At 47.6% G+C, this 15,702-nt stretch overlaps 23 non-coding genes across 23 annotated transcripts; all 23 read right to left on the bottom strand.

Annotated features, from left to right (window-relative positions):
* Nucleotides 1-141: 141 nt before the first annotated feature.
* LOC135379243 (U5 spliceosomal RNA) lies at nt 142-263 on the bottom strand. Its single transcript, XR_010418746.1, has one exon. It is a non-coding gene; the product is annotated as a U5 spliceosomal RNA (small nuclear RNA).
* A 187-nt stretch (nt 264-450) lies between these two features.
* On the bottom strand, nt 451-572 carry LOC135379242 (U5 spliceosomal RNA). Its single transcript, XR_010418745.1, has one exon. It is a non-coding gene; the product is annotated as a U5 spliceosomal RNA (small nuclear RNA).
* A 3,389-nt stretch (nt 573-3,961) lies between these two features.
* LOC135379240 (U5 spliceosomal RNA) lies at nt 3,962-4,083 on the bottom strand. The gene has a single exon (XR_010418743.1). It is a non-coding gene; the product is annotated as a U5 spliceosomal RNA (small nuclear RNA).
* Nucleotides 4,084-4,270: 187 nt separating this feature from the next.
* LOC135379239 (U5 spliceosomal RNA) lies at nt 4,271-4,392 on the bottom strand. Its single transcript, XR_010418742.1, has one exon. It is a non-coding gene; the product is annotated as a U5 spliceosomal RNA (small nuclear RNA).
* Nucleotides 4,393-4,579: 187 nt separating this feature from the next.
* LOC135379238 (U5 spliceosomal RNA) lies at nt 4,580-4,701 on the bottom strand. Its single transcript, XR_010418741.1, has one exon. It is a non-coding gene; the product is annotated as a U5 spliceosomal RNA (small nuclear RNA).
* Nucleotides 4,702-4,888: 187 nt separating this feature from the next.
* LOC135379237 (U5 spliceosomal RNA) lies at nt 4,889-5,010 on the bottom strand. Its single transcript, XR_010418740.1, has one exon. It is a non-coding gene; the product is annotated as a U5 spliceosomal RNA (small nuclear RNA).
* Nucleotides 5,011-5,197: 187 nt separating this feature from the next.
* On the bottom strand, nt 5,198-5,319 carry LOC135379236 (U5 spliceosomal RNA). The gene has a single exon (XR_010418739.1). It is a non-coding gene; the product is annotated as a U5 spliceosomal RNA (small nuclear RNA).
* Nucleotides 5,320-5,506: 187 nt separating this feature from the next.
* On the bottom strand, nt 5,507-5,628 carry LOC135379235 (U5 spliceosomal RNA). The gene has a single exon (XR_010418738.1). It is a non-coding gene; the product is annotated as a U5 spliceosomal RNA (small nuclear RNA).
* A 187-nt stretch (nt 5,629-5,815) lies between these two features.
* Nucleotides 5,816-5,937, bottom strand: LOC135379234 (U5 spliceosomal RNA). The gene has a single exon (XR_010418737.1). It is a non-coding gene; the product is annotated as a U5 spliceosomal RNA (small nuclear RNA).
* A 187-nt stretch (nt 5,938-6,124) lies between these two features.
* On the bottom strand, nt 6,125-6,246 carry LOC135379233 (U5 spliceosomal RNA). Its single transcript, XR_010418736.1, has one exon. It is a non-coding gene; the product is annotated as a U5 spliceosomal RNA (small nuclear RNA).
* Nucleotides 6,247-6,433: 187 nt separating this feature from the next.
* On the bottom strand, nt 6,434-6,555 carry LOC135379232 (U5 spliceosomal RNA). Its single transcript, XR_010418735.1, has one exon. It is a non-coding gene; the product is annotated as a U5 spliceosomal RNA (small nuclear RNA).
* Nucleotides 6,556-6,742: 187 nt separating this feature from the next.
* Nucleotides 6,743-6,864, bottom strand: LOC135379231 (U5 spliceosomal RNA). The gene has a single exon (XR_010418734.1). It is a non-coding gene; the product is annotated as a U5 spliceosomal RNA (small nuclear RNA).
* Nucleotides 6,865-7,051: 187 nt separating this feature from the next.
* LOC135379229 (U5 spliceosomal RNA) lies at nt 7,052-7,173 on the bottom strand. Its single transcript, XR_010418732.1, has one exon. It is a non-coding gene; the product is annotated as a U5 spliceosomal RNA (small nuclear RNA).
* A 187-nt stretch (nt 7,174-7,360) lies between these two features.
* LOC135379228 (U5 spliceosomal RNA) lies at nt 7,361-7,482 on the bottom strand. Its single transcript, XR_010418731.1, has one exon. It is a non-coding gene; the product is annotated as a U5 spliceosomal RNA (small nuclear RNA).
* A 5,552-nt stretch (nt 7,483-13,034) lies between these two features.
* On the bottom strand, nt 13,035-13,156 carry LOC135379826 (U5 spliceosomal RNA). The gene has a single exon (XR_010419280.1). It is a non-coding gene; the product is annotated as a U5 spliceosomal RNA (small nuclear RNA).
* A 189-nt stretch (nt 13,157-13,345) lies between these two features.
* On the bottom strand, nt 13,346-13,467 carry LOC135380129 (U5 spliceosomal RNA). The gene has a single exon (XR_010419561.1). It is a non-coding gene; the product is annotated as a U5 spliceosomal RNA (small nuclear RNA).
* Nucleotides 13,468-13,652: 185 nt separating this feature from the next.
* Nucleotides 13,653-13,774, bottom strand: LOC135380128 (U5 spliceosomal RNA). The gene has a single exon (XR_010419560.1). It is a non-coding gene; the product is annotated as a U5 spliceosomal RNA (small nuclear RNA).
* A 186-nt stretch (nt 13,775-13,960) lies between these two features.
* Nucleotides 13,961-14,082, bottom strand: LOC135380127 (U5 spliceosomal RNA). The gene has a single exon (XR_010419559.1). It is a non-coding gene; the product is annotated as a U5 spliceosomal RNA (small nuclear RNA).
* Nucleotides 14,083-14,268: 186 nt separating this feature from the next.
* LOC135380126 (U5 spliceosomal RNA) lies at nt 14,269-14,390 on the bottom strand. The gene has a single exon (XR_010419558.1). It is a non-coding gene; the product is annotated as a U5 spliceosomal RNA (small nuclear RNA).
* A 185-nt stretch (nt 14,391-14,575) lies between these two features.
* On the bottom strand, nt 14,576-14,697 carry LOC135380125 (U5 spliceosomal RNA). The gene has a single exon (XR_010419557.1). It is a non-coding gene; the product is annotated as a U5 spliceosomal RNA (small nuclear RNA).
* Nucleotides 14,698-14,883: 186 nt separating this feature from the next.
* LOC135380124 (U5 spliceosomal RNA) lies at nt 14,884-15,005 on the bottom strand. The gene has a single exon (XR_010419556.1). It is a non-coding gene; the product is annotated as a U5 spliceosomal RNA (small nuclear RNA).
* A 186-nt stretch (nt 15,006-15,191) lies between these two features.
* On the bottom strand, nt 15,192-15,313 carry LOC135380123 (U5 spliceosomal RNA). The gene has a single exon (XR_010419555.1). It is a non-coding gene; the product is annotated as a U5 spliceosomal RNA (small nuclear RNA).
* Nucleotides 15,314-15,498: 185 nt separating this feature from the next.
* LOC135380122 (U5 spliceosomal RNA) lies at nt 15,499-15,620 on the bottom strand. The gene has a single exon (XR_010419554.1). It is a non-coding gene; the product is annotated as a U5 spliceosomal RNA (small nuclear RNA).
* Between the last annotated feature and the right edge of the window lie 82 nt (nt 15,621-15,702).

Here is a 15,702-nt window from a genome sequence, read left to right as displayed (position 1 = left end):
GAGAGGCAAAGTGGTGGAGTCCTGTCTCTCCCTTTGTTTCTTTTCCTCTATTTGTTTTATCTGTTTTGGGCTGGGGGTGTGGCTGGTCAGGACACGTCCGACCTGAACGCATGTTTTCTCTTTGAATTGAATGATGTAGCCTTCCCCAAACGGGTTAGGCTTATCAAAAATTGACTAGAAGCTCATTGTGCTGTCCCCCTCCACGGTGATCTTTAGTAAAAGGCGAAAGATCAATACGCGGATTTGAAGGGAGACCAGAGCATATGTCCTAAATTTTCAACGTTCGTCGACGCCCTATTTCAAACATATGAGAGGCAAAGTGGTGGAGTCCTGTCTCTCCCTTTGTTTCTTTTCCTCTATTTGTTTTATCTGTTTTGGGCTGGGGGTGTGGCTGGTCAGGACACGTCCGACCTGAACGCATGTTTTCTCTTTGAATTGAATGATGTAGCCTTCCCCAAACGGGTTAGGCTTATCAAAAATTGACTAGAAGCTCATTGTGCTGTCCCCCTCCACGGTGATCTTTAGTAAAAGGCGAAAGATCAATACGCGGATTTGAAGGGAGACCAGAGCATATGTCCTAAATTTTCAACGTTCGTCGACGCCCTATTTCAAACATATGAGAGGCAAAGTGGTGGAGTCCTGTCTCTCCCTTTGTTTCTTTTCCTCTATTTGTTTTATCTGTTTTGGGCTGGGGGTGTGGCTGGTCAGGACACGTCCGACCTGAACGCATGTTTTCTCTTTGAATTGAATGATGTAGCCTTCCCCAAACGGGTTAGGCTTATCAAAAATTGACTAGAAGCTCATTGTGCTGTCCCCCTCCACGGTGATCTTTAGTAAAAGGCGAAGTTTATTGTGAGAAAAACCGCCTGACCGCAATGGGTCCCGCACAAACATCCCTGCTCAACACCAACACCAAAAAGCCAACATTCAGAACAAGTCGCGACACTCACACTATTACACGTAAAAACATTACGGCAGCAATCACACTAACCACTATTACAATACTGGCCACTATTACAATACATTCATACCTCGCTATCATTAGATTCACAATAAAATCCACGAACATCCCGAGCCCAGCAAATGCAACTTACAGTTCATACGGAAGACAACAGCGAATCAACATGAGGAATTATGTCAGTACATGCGTATATTAAAGACTAGACTAAAGACTAACAATCACTGTATCATACAACACAGTACCAGAATGCAGAGCACAGTGCACCCCACCCTTGTCCGAAAAGCTCAGAAGAACAGTGTCAATACATAAACTACAATGTACCACATTCGGCGACCTTTGTCTCAAAAATTGACACAAATCTTCCCACTGTTCCGAACAAACACTTTCCAGTGCCGTTTCCACCGCTTTTTAAAATCGTCCACCCCCATGACATCTAACTCGTACTGTAATTTTCTTCTTAACGAAACTCTAACGTAAAAAGTTACGATTCTTAATGACTCATTTGTCCCGCCATACAATTTCCTGTTTCTTGAAGCCCACAGCTGATATTTAATTTCGTTCAAAAGCAAGCAAAAAGCTGGCCCTTGTCCGCTGTCCACTGGGATCGGGTCGAAGACGTGCACTGTGCTGTACTGAATATTGGACAGAGCAAACAATGCCGCCATTTTTCGCCACAAAGCGCTTGCCAACACGCAGTCGTAAAAAATGTGTTTGTGGTTCTCCATTCGACCACAGGTGGCACACTCATTGGTAGCTCGAAACCGGAACCTCTGCAATCGAGTAGCCACCGGCAAAATATCGTGAGACATCTCCCACGCTAGATCTGCCCGATCATCATCCAGAATCGGTGAGAGAAGGAGACCCCTCGAATCTGCTACGTGCGTCGATATAAGGTCCCTTTTACAAGCATAGAACAGTGTCTCGTATATTTTCTTGGTAGACAGGAACCTTATACTTTCCCCAGGCAAAGCCTCTCGAAGAACACGGACGTACCGTGCCAATTCAACGTAGAAGGGCATCGGTGACTCAGCCCTAGGCACCAAGTGATTAACCGGAACGTCAAAAAGCTTGCAAAGCGTGCCCATGCTGTAAAGAGCTAGCGGCTTGGCGACGTGGTTGTCCTCCTCCAGAATATTGCATGTCTGTGCAATGGCTAGGGCCACGCACTTGAGTTTAACATTAAATATTCCCAAACCTCCGCACTCCGGTGGGCCCTGAACTATCACTCTCTTTACCTTCTCGGGTCTTCCCTGCCACAAAACAGACATCATAATTCGAGTCAAAGTTCTCTCAACTCTTCTGGTTGGGAAACTACAAGTACCCACGTACCAAATCGTAGAGCACATCTCCGTTCTAATGATGTCCCGCTTTCCGCGGTATCCGATACCGATGTCCTCATACTGAAGTTTTATTACCTCTAAATTCTTCTGGATGTCAAACCACGTTTTGCCTGCCACCCCCCTCTCGGAGAACGTTACACCGAGTATCTTCATTTCTGCAACGCACGGGATGCCGGCGATATCCGTCTGAATCCCGGCGCAGTTAACTCGCATTATTTTTGACTTCTCTTTGTTCAGACTGGCGCCGGAACCCGCGGCGTAAATCTCCATGAGCCGTAAGGCCTCTACAACTGCTGGTGGGCCCGTCGTACACAGGGTCATGTCATCAGCGTACGCAAATATTGTTGCCTGGCTGACGCTACCGGGCACAGGAGCTCTAGGTATGGTGACACTTTTCAGCATGAGCCTCACAAACGGCTCACAGGACAGGACGTACAACAGGGGAGACATTGGACACCCCTGCCGCACCCCAGACCTGACTGGAAAGCTCCGGCTCAACTTGCCATTCACTTCGACAACGCTGTATATCTCGGTATACAACAGCCGCACATAACACACAAACCTCGATGGGAGACCTATTGCTTCCAACACATGAAACAAATATTCATGGCTAACCTTGTCAAAGGCCTTCTCCTGATCAAAACTGACCAGAAGAAGCGGCACGTTTCTGCGCTGACAATACGCAAGCATATCTCGCAGTGCCGTTAAATGCGTATGCACCCGCCGTCCCTTCGCAGCAGAGGCCTGACCTGGTGACAACAGATAGTCCATTACTTCACCAAGTTTGAGCTGTAAGGCCTTTGCCAATATTTTATAGTCGGTATTTAATAACGTAACCGGCCGCCAAGCCTTTAACTCATGTTTTTTTGCCTCATCCTTGCACAGCAACTTTATGATCCCGACTCTCAACGATTCCGGTAGGCAACCTTTGTCCAAGCACATATTGAAAACCTTCGATAGCGGCCCTGCGAGCTCAGTCCAAAATACGCGGTAAAATTCTGGTGGGAGGCCGTCAGACCCTGGACTTTTCCCCAGCCGCAAAGACTTCATCGCCGCCGTTAAGTCTTGAACTGTGATGCGCTTTTCAAACAAGTCATGACCTTTGTCTAGCAACGGGATCCCTTTGTCTAATTCGATCCACGCATTTTGATCTACCTCTTTCCTACTGTACAAACCAGCGTAAAATTCCACGCATGCATCCTCAATCTCATCTTGTGTTCTTCGTAATACCCCGTCTGACCCCTGAATCACAGAGAGGGTCACCGGTCGTCTCCTTACTTTTGCTGTGTTGATCTGTCTTTGTGCAACAACAACTTGTCCAGTGTAACTCGTTGTTGGTGGTGGTGGCGATGACTTCAAAAGCAGAACACTTAAATCTTCCTGCAATTCCCGATATGCCTCCTGTTGAGCCGCAGTAAAAGTTGAGTAAAAGGCGAAAGATCAATACGCGGATTTGAAGGGAGACCAGAGCATATGTCCTAAATTTTCAACGTTCGTCGACGCCCTATTTCAAACATATGAGAGGCAAAGTGGTGGAGTCCTGTCTCTCCCTTTGTTTCTTTTCCTCTATTTGTTTTATCTGTTTTGGGCTGGGGGTGTGGCTGGTCAGGACACGTCCGACCTGAACGCATGTTTTCTCTTTGAATTGAATGATGTAGCCTTCCCCAAACGGGTTAGGCTTATCAAAAATTGACTAGAAGCTCATTGTGCTGTCCCCCTCCACGGTGATCTTTAGTAAAAGGCGAAAGATCAATACGCGGATTTGAAGGGAGACCAGAGCATATGTCCTAAATTTTCAACGTTCGTCGACGCCCTATTTCAAACATATGAGAGGCAAAGTGGTGGAGTCCTGTCTCTCCCTTTGTTTCTTTTCCTCTATTTGTTTTATCTGTTTTGGGCTGGGGGTGTGGCTGGTCAGGACACGTCCGACCTGAACGCATGTTTTCTCTTTGAATTGAATGATGTAGCCTTCCCCAAACGGGTTAGGCTTATCAAAAATTGACTAGAAGCTCATTGTGCTGTCCCCCTCCACGGTGATCTTTAGTAAAAGGCGAAAGATCAATACGCGGATTTGAAGGGAGACCAGAGCATATGTCCTAAATTTTCAACGTTCGTCGACGCCCTATTTCAAACATATGAGAGGCAAAGTGGTGGAGTCCTGTCTCTCCCTTTGTTTCTTTTCCTCTATTTGTTTTATCTGTTTTGGGCTGGGGGTGTGGCTGGTCAGGACACGTCCGACCTGAACGCATGTTTTCTCTTTGAATTGAATGATGTAGCCTTCCCCAAACGGGTTAGGCTTATCAAAAATTGACTAGAAGCTCATTGTGCTGTCCCCCTCCACGGTGATCTTTAGTAAAAGGCGAAAGATCAATACGCGGATTTGAAGGGAGACCAGAGCATATGTCCTAAATTTTCAACGTTCGTCGACGCCCTATTTCAAACATATGAGAGGCAAAGTGGTGGAGTCCTGTCTCTCCCTTTGTTTCTTTTCCTCTATTTGTTTTATCTGTTTTGGGCTGGGGGTGTGGCTGGTCAGGACACGTCCGACCTGAACGCATGTTTTCTCTTTGAATTGAATGATGTAGCCTTCCCCAAACGGGTTAGGCTTATCAAAAATTGACTAGAAGCTCATTGTGCTGTCCCCCTCCACGGTGATCTTTAGTAAAAGGCGAAAGATCAATACGCGGATTTGAAGGGAGACCAGAGCATATGTCCTAAATTTTCAACGTTCGTCGACGCCCTATTTCAAACATATGAGAGGCAAAGTGGTGGAGTCCTGTCTCTCCCTTTGTTTCTTTTCCTCTATTTGTTTTATCTGTTTTGGGCTGGGGGTGTGGCTGGTCAGGACACGTCCGACCTGAACGCATGTTTTCTCTTTGAATTGAATGATGTAGCCTTCCCCAAACGGGTTAGGCTTATCAAAAATTGACTAGAAGCTCATTGTGCTGTCCCCCTCCACGGTGATCTTTAGTAAAAGGCGAAAGATCAATACGCGGATTTGAAGGGAGACCAGAGCATATGTCCTAAATTTTCAACGTTCGTCGACGCCCTATTTCAAACATATGAGAGGCAAAGTGGTGGAGTCCTGTCTCTCCCTTTGTTTCTTTTCCTCTATTTGTTTTATCTGTTTTGGGCTGGGGGTGTGGCTGGTCAGGACACGTCCGACCTGAACGCATGTTTTCTCTTTGAATTGAATGATGTAGCCTTCCCCAAACGGGTTAGGCTTATCAAAAATTGACTAGAAGCTCATTGTGCTGTCCCCCTCCACGGTGATCTTTAGTAAAAGGCGAAAGATCAATACGCGGATTTGAAGGGAGACCAGAGCATATGTCCTAAATTTTCAACGTTCGTCGACGCCCTATTTCAAACATATGAGAGGCAAAGTGGTGGAGTCCTGTCTCTCCCTTTGTTTCTTTTCCTCTATTTGTTTTATCTGTTTTGGGCTGGGGGTGTGGCTGGTCAGGACACGTCCGACCTGAACGCATGTTTTCTCTTTGAATTGAATGATGTAGCCTTCCCCAAACGGGTTAGGCTTATCAAAAATTGACTAGAAGCTCATTGTGCTGTCCCCCTCCACGGTGATCTTTAGTAAAAGGCGAAAGATCAATACGCGGATTTGAAGGGAGACCAGAGCATATGTCCTAAATTTTCAACGTTCGTCGACGCCCTATTTCAAACATATGAGAGGCAAAGTGGTGGAGTCCTGTCTCTCCCTTTGTTTCTTTTCCTCTATTTGTTTTATCTGTTTTGGGCTGGGGGTGTGGCTGGTCAGGACACGTCCGACCTGAACGCATGTTTTCTCTTTGAATTGAATGATGTAGCCTTCCCCAAACGGGTTAGGCTTATCAAAAATTGACTAGAAGCTCATTGTGCTGTCCCCCTCCACGGTGATCTTTAGTAAAAGGCGAAAGATCAATACGCGGATTTGAAGGGAGACCAGAGCATATGTCCTAAATTTTCAACGTTCGTCGACGCCCTATTTCAAACATATGAGAGGCAAAGTGGTGGAGTCCTGTCTCTCCCTTTGTTTCTTTTCCTCTATTTGTTTTATCTGTTTTGGGCTGGGGGTGTGGCTGGTCAGGACACGTCCGACCTGAACGCATGTTTTCTCTTTGAATTGAATGATGTAGCCTTCCCCAAACGGGTTAGGCTTATCAAAAATTGACTAGAAGCTCATTGTGCTGTCCCCCTCCACGGTGATCTTTAGTAAAAGGCGAAAGATCAATACGCGGATTTGAAGGGAGACCAGAGCATATGTCCTAAATTTTCAACGTTCGTCGACGCCCTATTTCAAACATATGAGAGGCAAAGTGGTGGAGTCCTGTCTCTCCCTTTGTTTCTTTTCCTCTATTTGTTTTATCTGTTTTGGGCTGGGGGTGTGGCTGGTCAGGACACGTCCGACCTGAACGCATGTTTTCTCTTTGAATTGAATGATGTAGCCTTCCCCAAACGGGTTAGGCTTATCAAAAATTGACTAGAAGCTCATTGTGCTGTCCCCCTCCACGGTGATCTTTAGTAAAAGGCGAAAGATCAATACGCGGATTTGAAGGGAGACCAGAGCATATGTCCTAAATTTTCAACGTTCGTCGACGCCCTATTTCAAACATATGAGAGGCAAAGTGGTGGAGTCCTGTCTCTCCCTTTGTTTCTTTTCCTCTATTTGTTTTATCTGTTTTGGGCTGGGGGTGTGGCTGGTCAGGACACGTCCGACCTGAACGCATGTTTTCTCTTTGAATTGAATGATGTAGCCTTCCCCAAACGGGTTAGGCTTATCAAAAATTGACTAGAAGCTCATTGTGCTGTCCCCCTCCACGGTGATCTTTAGTAAAAGGCGAAAGATCAATACGCGGATTTGAAGGGAGACCAGAGCATATGTCCTAAATTTTCAACGTTCGTCGACGCCCTATTTCAAACATATGAGAGGCAAAGTGGTGGAGTCCTGTCTCTCCCTTTGTTTCTTTTCCTCTATTTGTTTTATCTGTTTTGGGCTGGGGGTGTGGCTGGTCAGGACACGTCCGACCTGAACGCATGTTTTCTCTTTGAATTGAATGATGTAGCCTTCCCCAAACGGGTTAGGCTTATCAAAAATTGACTAGAAGCTCATTGTGCTGTCCCCCTCCACGGTGATCTTTAGTAAAAGGCGAAAGATCAATACGCGGATTTGAAGGGAGACCAGAGCATATGTCCTAAATTTTCAACGTTCGTCGACGCCCTATTTCAAACATATGAGAGGCAAAGTGGTGGAGTCCTGTCTCTCCCTTTGTTTCTTTTCCTCTATTTGTTTTATCTGTTTTGGGCTGGGGGTGTGGCTGGTCAGGACACGTCCGACCTGAACGCATGTTTTCTCTTTGAATTGAATGATGTAGCCTTCCCCAAACGGGTTAGGCTTATCAAAAATTGACTAGAAGCTCATTGTGCTGTCCCCCTCCACGGTGATCTTTAGTAAAAGGCGAACTTTATTGTCAAAAACTACCATCCAAAACTACCAAACTACCATCACCACCAAAACCCAGTCCCTCCAGATCCTACTCACAAAACCCAGAACTTAACACTTGAAGCGCTATCCACATTCGTACATTGCACGTGGTGTGACCCCATCCCAGACTTCTGGTTTCCCAGAAGCGACCAGTCCAACAGAAACAACTGTCGCTCCGCATCCTACCCCACTCAAAATTTGATCAGCACTTTCCCTTGCTGTCGTATAAAAACTCTCCAGTGGGATTTCCACCGTTTCTTAAAGGCCGCCTCCCCGATAACGTCCAACTCGTGTTGGAGCTTCCTGTGCAAGGACAGCCTCACGTAAAACGTCACAACTCGCAGGGACTCGTTCGTGCCCCCGTACAATTTTCTGTTTCTTGATGACCACAACTGAAATTTTATCTCATTTAAAAGTAGGCAAAATGATGGAACCTGCCCTCGTCCCACTGGCACAGGGTCAAACACGTGCACTGTAGTATACTGAATAACAGGCAACGCAAACAAATCCGCCATTTTTCGCCACATTGCAGCTGCCATTATACAATCATAAAAAATATGTTTGTGGTTCTCTACACCACCACATGTCGCACAATCGCTAGATGCACGAAAACGAAAACGATACAGCCTTGTTGCCACCGGTAATACATTGTGGGACATTTCCCAGGCGACATCCGCGCGGTCATCATCTAAATAGGTGGACAGTAATAACCCTCTCGTTTCGGCAACATGCGTGGTGATCTCGTCCTTCTTACATTCATAGAACAACGTCTCATAGATTTTCTTCGTCGTCAGGAACCTGATGTTGTCACTTGGCAGCACCCTTTGCAAAATTCGTACATACTTAGCAAGTTCTACATAAAATCGGCCGGGTGTCTCGGCTCTGGGCAACAAGTGATTGATTGGCACACCAAAAAGAGTACACAACGTTCCCATACTATACAGAGCCAAGGACTTGGCAACATGATCCCCGTCCTCCAAAGCCCTACACGTCTGAGTGATGGCCAAGGCCACACACATTAGCCTGATATTAAAAATGCTAAACCCCCCGCACTCAGCTGGTCCCTGAATTACAACCCTTTTTACTTTCTCAGGCCTCCCCTGCCAAAGAACGGACATCATTGTACGGGTCAGCTTCTTTTCCACCACTCTCGTAGGAAGAGTGCATGTGCCCGCGTACCAAATGGCTGAACACATTTCATTTCTGATTATATCCCGTCTTCCTCTATACCCTGTGCTGATCCCCTCGTATTTCTCTTTGACAGCATCAAGACTTTTCTGAATCTCAGTCCATGTCCTGGGTGCCACGCCCTCCGCCGTAAAGACGATGCCAAGCACCTTCATTTGCTGCACGACGGGTATGCCGGCTATCTGCACTTGACTTCCTGGGAGATTCACTTTCATGACTGCTGACTTTTCCTTATTAAGGCGTGCGCCTGAGCCCGCAGCGTATACCTCCATGAGCCTCAGAGCCTCCCCGATCGCCGACGGCCTTGTCGTGCACAGCGTCATGTCATCGGCGTATGCAAACACCGTGGACAAGCCAACACTTCCTGGTGTGAACGCCTTCGGGATGGCGGCACTGCTTGCCACAAGCCTGACAAACGGCTCAAAGCACAGGGCATACAATAGGGGTGAGATCGGGCAGCCTTGGCGAACCCCTGACAGGACTGAGAATCTTCTGCTCAACTTGCCATTAATTTCGATGACGCTGCTTATGTCGGTATACAGCAACCCAACAAACCGCCTGAATACCAAAGGAAGACCGATTCTCTCCAGCACATGGAACATATAATCATGTGCGACCCTATCGAACGCCTTCTCCTGGTCAAAACTGGCCAGAAGAAGAGAGCCCTGTCTCTGCTGGTAGTAACCAATCATGTCTCGCAATGCCATCAAGTGCGAGTGCACGCTCCTTCCCTTAACAGCAGAGGCCTGAGCCGGCGACAGCAAACAGTCCATCGCCTGACTTAATCTCAGCTGCATTGCCTTTGCCAGTATTTTATAATCTGTATTTAACAGGGTCACCGGTCGCCAAGCCCTTAACTCTGTCCTCCTATTTTCATCTTTACACAACAATTTGATGACCCCGACTCTAAGGGATTGCGGTAAACTTCCTTCTCTCAGGCACAAACGAAAAACCGTGGTTAACGGCAGCGCCAGTTCCCTCCAAAATACACGGTAAAACTCTGGTGGGAGACCGTCAGATCCCGGGCTCTTACCCAACCTCAATGCCTTCATTGCTTCTGTTATCTCTTCCACCGAAAACTCATTTTCAAATATTTCACCTCCTCCCTCTAATTTCGGTAAGTGTTTGTCCAGCAGCTTCCACGCGTCCCTATCCACGTGTTTTGGAGCGTATAGTTCAGCGTAAAAATCCACGCACGCTTCCTCTATTTCGTCTTGCGTCTGACGCAGGACACCATCAGACCCACAGACTTCTTGCAAGGCTGTGGGCCGTCTTCTCACCGTCGCTGTGTTTAACTCGCGAGAGGTCATGACTACCTGCCCTGCGTAATTCGGTCTCTGCACTGGTGGCGTCGACTTCAGAAGCAATACGCTTAAGTCTTCTTGCAGTTCCCTATATGCTTCTAGTTGGGCTGCGGTCTCTAGGCCCAAACCGCGCAAACTGCGCAGACCCCACCGTATGGCATAGATCATTTCCCTCCGCTCCCGGGCACGTTGCTTCCCCCACTTTTTAAACGCGTGAATTATTTCGCCCTTCAACGTCTCCCACCAGTCAACCGAACATATTCCTTTGGCTTCGTGGCTACTGATTATACGTCTAATATCGTCTGCCACTTCGTCGTCATACAACAGACTAGTGTTCAGTCGCCACCGGTTGGGAAGCCTCCCAAATCCGCCTACAAAAGCAAACTCGACTGCCAGCATGCAATGGTCACTCAAATAAACAGATCCAGTATTAAGTTGCGCTACTTCACAGTCCACAATGTTACGCGTCACAGTACGATTTACATAGCACCTGTCTAAACGCACACTTCGGCCTTGCGCATGAAAAGTAAAACCGCGCGTTGAACCATACACATGTTCCCATGCATCAACAAAATTGTAAGCATTTACTAAGCGCCTCAACCCCTTAGCTTTCCATGGCCTGCTAGCTAAAGATCCCCCTGTGCTGTCAACACATTCATTAAGTACACAATTAAAGTCACCGGTCAGGATTCTTTCCCCGGAACCAACCAAAAAGCCATCTAACGACTCGAAGAACAAACTTCTTTCCTGATTATCTATAGGCACGTAGACGTTTACAATTTTATAGACTTTCCCTTCAAACACAACGTCTGCCACGATGACTCGACCTTGATCGTCCCGGACGTACTGCCTTATCTCGCCCCGGAAAGAAGGCGACAAGGCTATCGTTACGCCCCGGGAATTCCTCGCTCCAAAGCTACTCACAGTTATCATACCAGTAGTGCGCTCAAAATTTCTAACATCTGCCAGGCAGAAGAAGTGTGTTTCTTGCAAACATACAATGTGTAGATCCAGTTTCTGAACTACCTCTTTAAACATTTCCTGCTTCCTATATCCTCGCAGTCCCCGAATATTAAACGTTGCGAGTTTGAACGTAATTAATAAAACGAGAAACACTAGTCCTCTCACCAGACAAGTTCCATTTCGCGCGAAAGTCAGTTCTTAATCTTTTTCCTGCACCCTCTGCCTCGCTGTGGAAGGGAGGCCAGCTGTCCGGGCAGTTGATGCACACTTTTGCTTCCGGACGAAACTGTCCCCGTCGAAAGCGGACGTTTCATCCCTGCTGGTGAAGCACCCTCGTCGTCCTCCATGTTGACGTTTTCACCCTCGTCGTCCTCCACGTTGACGTTTTCACCCTTGTCGTCCTCCATGTTGACGTTTTCATCCTTATCGTCCTCCATGTTGACATTCTCACCCTTGTCGTCCTCCATGTTGACGTTCTCACCCTTGGGGTCGTCCTCTTCCGTGTCGGCCTCGATATTACCCGTCGCTATCACTAAGCTCCCACCAGACAGGCTGTGGGACAGGTCACCATCCTGGGTGTCGGACGGACTCTCCTCGCCCATGGCGTCAGGCACTGTCTCGCCGCTGCCAGACTCTTCAGCTGTAGCACTCGGCCCCGGGACAGTCACGCCTCGCTCTTCCACTCGTACATCAAGCTCCTTTGCCACGGCCTCTGACCAATCTGCTACCCGCTCTGGCACCTCGGTTGCCTCAAGGACGTTCTCTGCCAACGGCCTGCCCGGCTCTGCCCGGGATGTAACGTTCGCATAGGACGTCACCGCACAGGCTGAGGCTGCGTGGTCTTCGCCACACTTCTTGCATGGGGCTTGGCACCCCCTGGCAGAGTGGCCATACTCACTGCATCGCAGACAATACTCAGTCCGGCAATTGAAAGAGAAGTGACCCGCCTGACCGCATCGCCGACACGTCTTGCGCATTCCGGAATAGACACACATGGTCTGGAATCCGTCAATTTCAACAAAGTTGGGTACTTCCCGGTCCATCACCATGATGACCCGCCGACTACCCCTTTCGATGGTCGGGGCCTCCTGGAAGTAGTCACGCTTCACCGTGATCACTTGCCCGTACTTCTTAAATTCCACTTCCACGTCTTCATTGGGAACCTCTATCGGCAAGAAATGCAGCGATACGGTCTTTGTGTTCCTTTCGCAAGGAACAAGCACATAGTCTCGCCCTTTAACTTCTAACATGCCCTTCGCTGCAAGGGCTTCCGCCGCCTGCTTAGAGCGCACCGTGATGGCAAACCTGCCATGTCCAAATGGGTTAATCCCCTTCGAGGCATTAACTCCCACATGTTTGAGCATAGACTGCAGAACGTCGCTCATGCGAACGTCCTGGTCCGTTTCCAAGAAAAAGCTTAACTCACGTTGAATTTTCCGACGGGCTGCCATCTTCCTTGGCGAAACGCAGCTGGAAGAGGCTGCCAGGAGCTTGAAATTAAACAAAATTCAATGAAATTTAGCAGAGCGATCGAACAACACATCCCAACCCGCTCGTCGTCGTCGTCGTAAAAGGCGAAAGATCAATACGCGGATTTGAAGGGAGACCAGAGCATATGTCCTAAATTTTCAACGTTCGTCGACGCCCTATTTCAAACATATGAGAGGCAAAGTGGTGGAGTCCTGTCTCTCCCTTTGTTTCTTTTCCTCTATTTGTTTTATCTGTTTTGGGCTGGGGGTGTGGCTGGTCAGGACACGTCCGACCTGAACGCATGTTTTCTCTTTGAATTGAATGATGTAGCCTTCCCCAAACGGGTTAGGCCTATCAAAAATTGACTAGAAGCTCATTGTGCTGTCCCCCTCCACGGTGATCTTTAGTAAAAGGCGAAAGATCAATACGCGGATTTGAAGGGAGACCAGAGCATATGTCCTGAAATTTTCAACGTTCGTCGACGCCCTATTTCAAACATATGAGAGGCAAAGTGGTGGAGTCCTGTCTCTCCCTTTGTTTCTTTTCCTCTATTTGTTTTACTTGTTTTGGGGGTCTGGGTGTGGCCGGTCAGGACACGTCCGACCTGGACGCATGTTTTCTCTTTGAATTGAATGATGTAGCCTTCCCCAAACGGGTTAGGCCTATCAAAAATTGTCTAGAAGCTCATTGTGCTGTCCCCCTCCACGGTGATCTTTAGTAAAAGGCGAAAGATCAATACGCGGATTTGAAGGGAGACCAGAGCATATGTCCTGAAATTTCAACGTTCGTCGACGCCCTATTTAAAACATATGAGAGGCAAAGTGGTGGAGTCCCGTCTCTCTCTCTTTCTTTTCCTTATTTGTTTGACTTGTTTTGGGGGTCTGGGTGTGGCCGGTCAGGACACGTCCGACCTGGACGCATGTTTTCTCTTTGAATTGAATGATGTAGCCTTCCCCAAACGGGTTAGGCCTATCAAAAATTGTCTAGAAGCTCATTGTGCTGTCCCCCTCCACGGTGATCTTTAGTAAAAGGCGAAAGATCAATACGCGGATTTGAAGGGAGACCAGAGCATATGTCCTGAAATTTCAACGTTCGTCGACGCCCTATTTAAAACATATGAGAGGCAAAGTGGTGGAGTCCCGTCTCTCTCTCTTTCTTTTCCTTTATTTGTTTGACTTGTTTTGGGGGTCTGGGTGTGGCCGGTCAGGACACGTCCGACCTGGACGCATGTTTTCTCTTTGAATTGAATGATGTAGCCTTCCCCAAACGGGTTAGGCCTATCAAAAATTGTCTAGAAGCTCATTGTGCTGTCCCCCTCCACGGTGATCTTTAGTAAAAGGCGAAAGATCAATACGCGGATTTGAAGGGAGACCAGAGCATATGTCCTGAATTTTCAACGTTCGTCGACGCCCTATTTAAAACATATGAGAGGCAAAGTGGTGGAGTCCCGTCTCTCTCTCTTTCTTTTCCTTTATTTGTTTGACTTGTTTTGGGGGTCTGGGTGTGGCCGGTCAGGACACGTCCGACCTGGACGCATGTTTTCTCTTTGAATTGAATGATGTAGCCTTCCCCAAACGGGTTAGGCCTATCAAAAATTGTCTAGAAGCTCATTGTGCTGTCCCCCTCCACGGTGATCTTTAGTAAAAGGCGAAAGATCAATACGCGGATTTGAAGGGAGACCAGAGCATATGTCCTGAATTTTCAACGTTCGTCGACGCCCTATTTAAAACATATGAGAGGCAAAGTGGTGGAGTCCCGTCTCTCTCTCTTTCTTTTCCTTATTTGTTTGACTTGTTTTGGGGGTCTGGGTGTGGCCGGTCAGGACACGTCCGACCTGGACGCATGTTTTCTCTTTGAATTGAATGATGTAGCCTTCCCCAAACGGGTTAGGCCTATCAAAAATTGTCTAGAAGCTCATTGTGCTGTCCCCCTCCACGGTGATCTTTAGTAAAAGGCGAAAGATCAATACGCGGATTTGAAGGGAGACCAGAGCATATGTCCTGAAATTTCAACGTTCGTCGACGCCCTATTTAAAACATATGAGAGGCAAAGTGGTGGAGTCCCGTCTCTCTCTCTTTCTTTTCCTTTATTTGTTTGACTTGTTTTGGGGGTCTGGGTGTGGCCGGTCAGGACACGTCCGACCTGGACGCATGTTTTCTCTTTGAATTGAATGATGTAGCCTTCCCCAAACGGGTTAGGCCTATCAAAAATTGTCTAGAAGCTCATTGTGCTGTCCCCCTCCACGGTGATCTTTAGTAAAAGGCGAAAGATCAATACGCGGATTTGAAGGGAGACCAGAGCATATGTCCTGAAATTTCAGCGTTCGTCGACGCCCTATTTAAAACATATGAGAGGCAAAGTGGTGGAGTCCCGTCTCTCTCTCTTTCTTTTCCTTTATTTGTTTGACTTGTTTTGGGGGTCTGGGTGTGGCCGGTCAGGACACGTCCGACCTGGACGCATGTTTTCTCTTTGAATTGAATGATGTAGCCTTCCCCAAACGGGTTAGGCCTATCAAAAATTGTCTAGAAGCTCATTGTGCTGTCCCCCTCCACGGTGATCTTTAGTAAAAGGCGAAAGATCAATACGCGGATTTGAAGGGAGACCAGAGCATATGTCCTGAAATTTCAGCGTTCGTCGACGCCCTATTTAAAACATATGAGAGGCAAAGTGGTGGAGTCCCGTCTCTCTCTCTTTCTTTTCCTTATTTGTTTGACTTGTTTTGGGGGTCTGGGTGTGGCCGGTCAGGACACGTCCGACCTGGACGCATGTTTTCTCTTTGAATTGAATGATGTAGCCTTCCCCAAACGGGTTAGGCCTATCAAAAATTGTCTAGAAGCTCATTGTGCTGTCCCCCTCCACGGTGATCTTTAGTAAAAGGCGAAAGATCAATACGCGGATTTGAAGGGAGACCAGAGCATATGTCCTGAAATTTCAGCGTTCGTCGACGCCCTATTTAAAACATATGAGAGGCAAAGTGGTGGAGTCCCGTCTCTCTCTCTT

This window comes from Ornithodoros turicata, chromosome 1, assembly GCF_037126465.1.
Source record: "Ornithodoros turicata isolate Travis chromosome 1, ASM3712646v1, whole genome shotgun sequence".
Lineage (NCBI taxonomy): Eukaryota > Metazoa > Arthropoda > Arachnida > Ixodida > Argasidae > Ornithodoros > Ornithodoros turicata.
The sequence above is the reverse complement of the archived record's forward strand: the minus strand, read 5'-3'. Positions and strand labels throughout refer to the sequence as shown.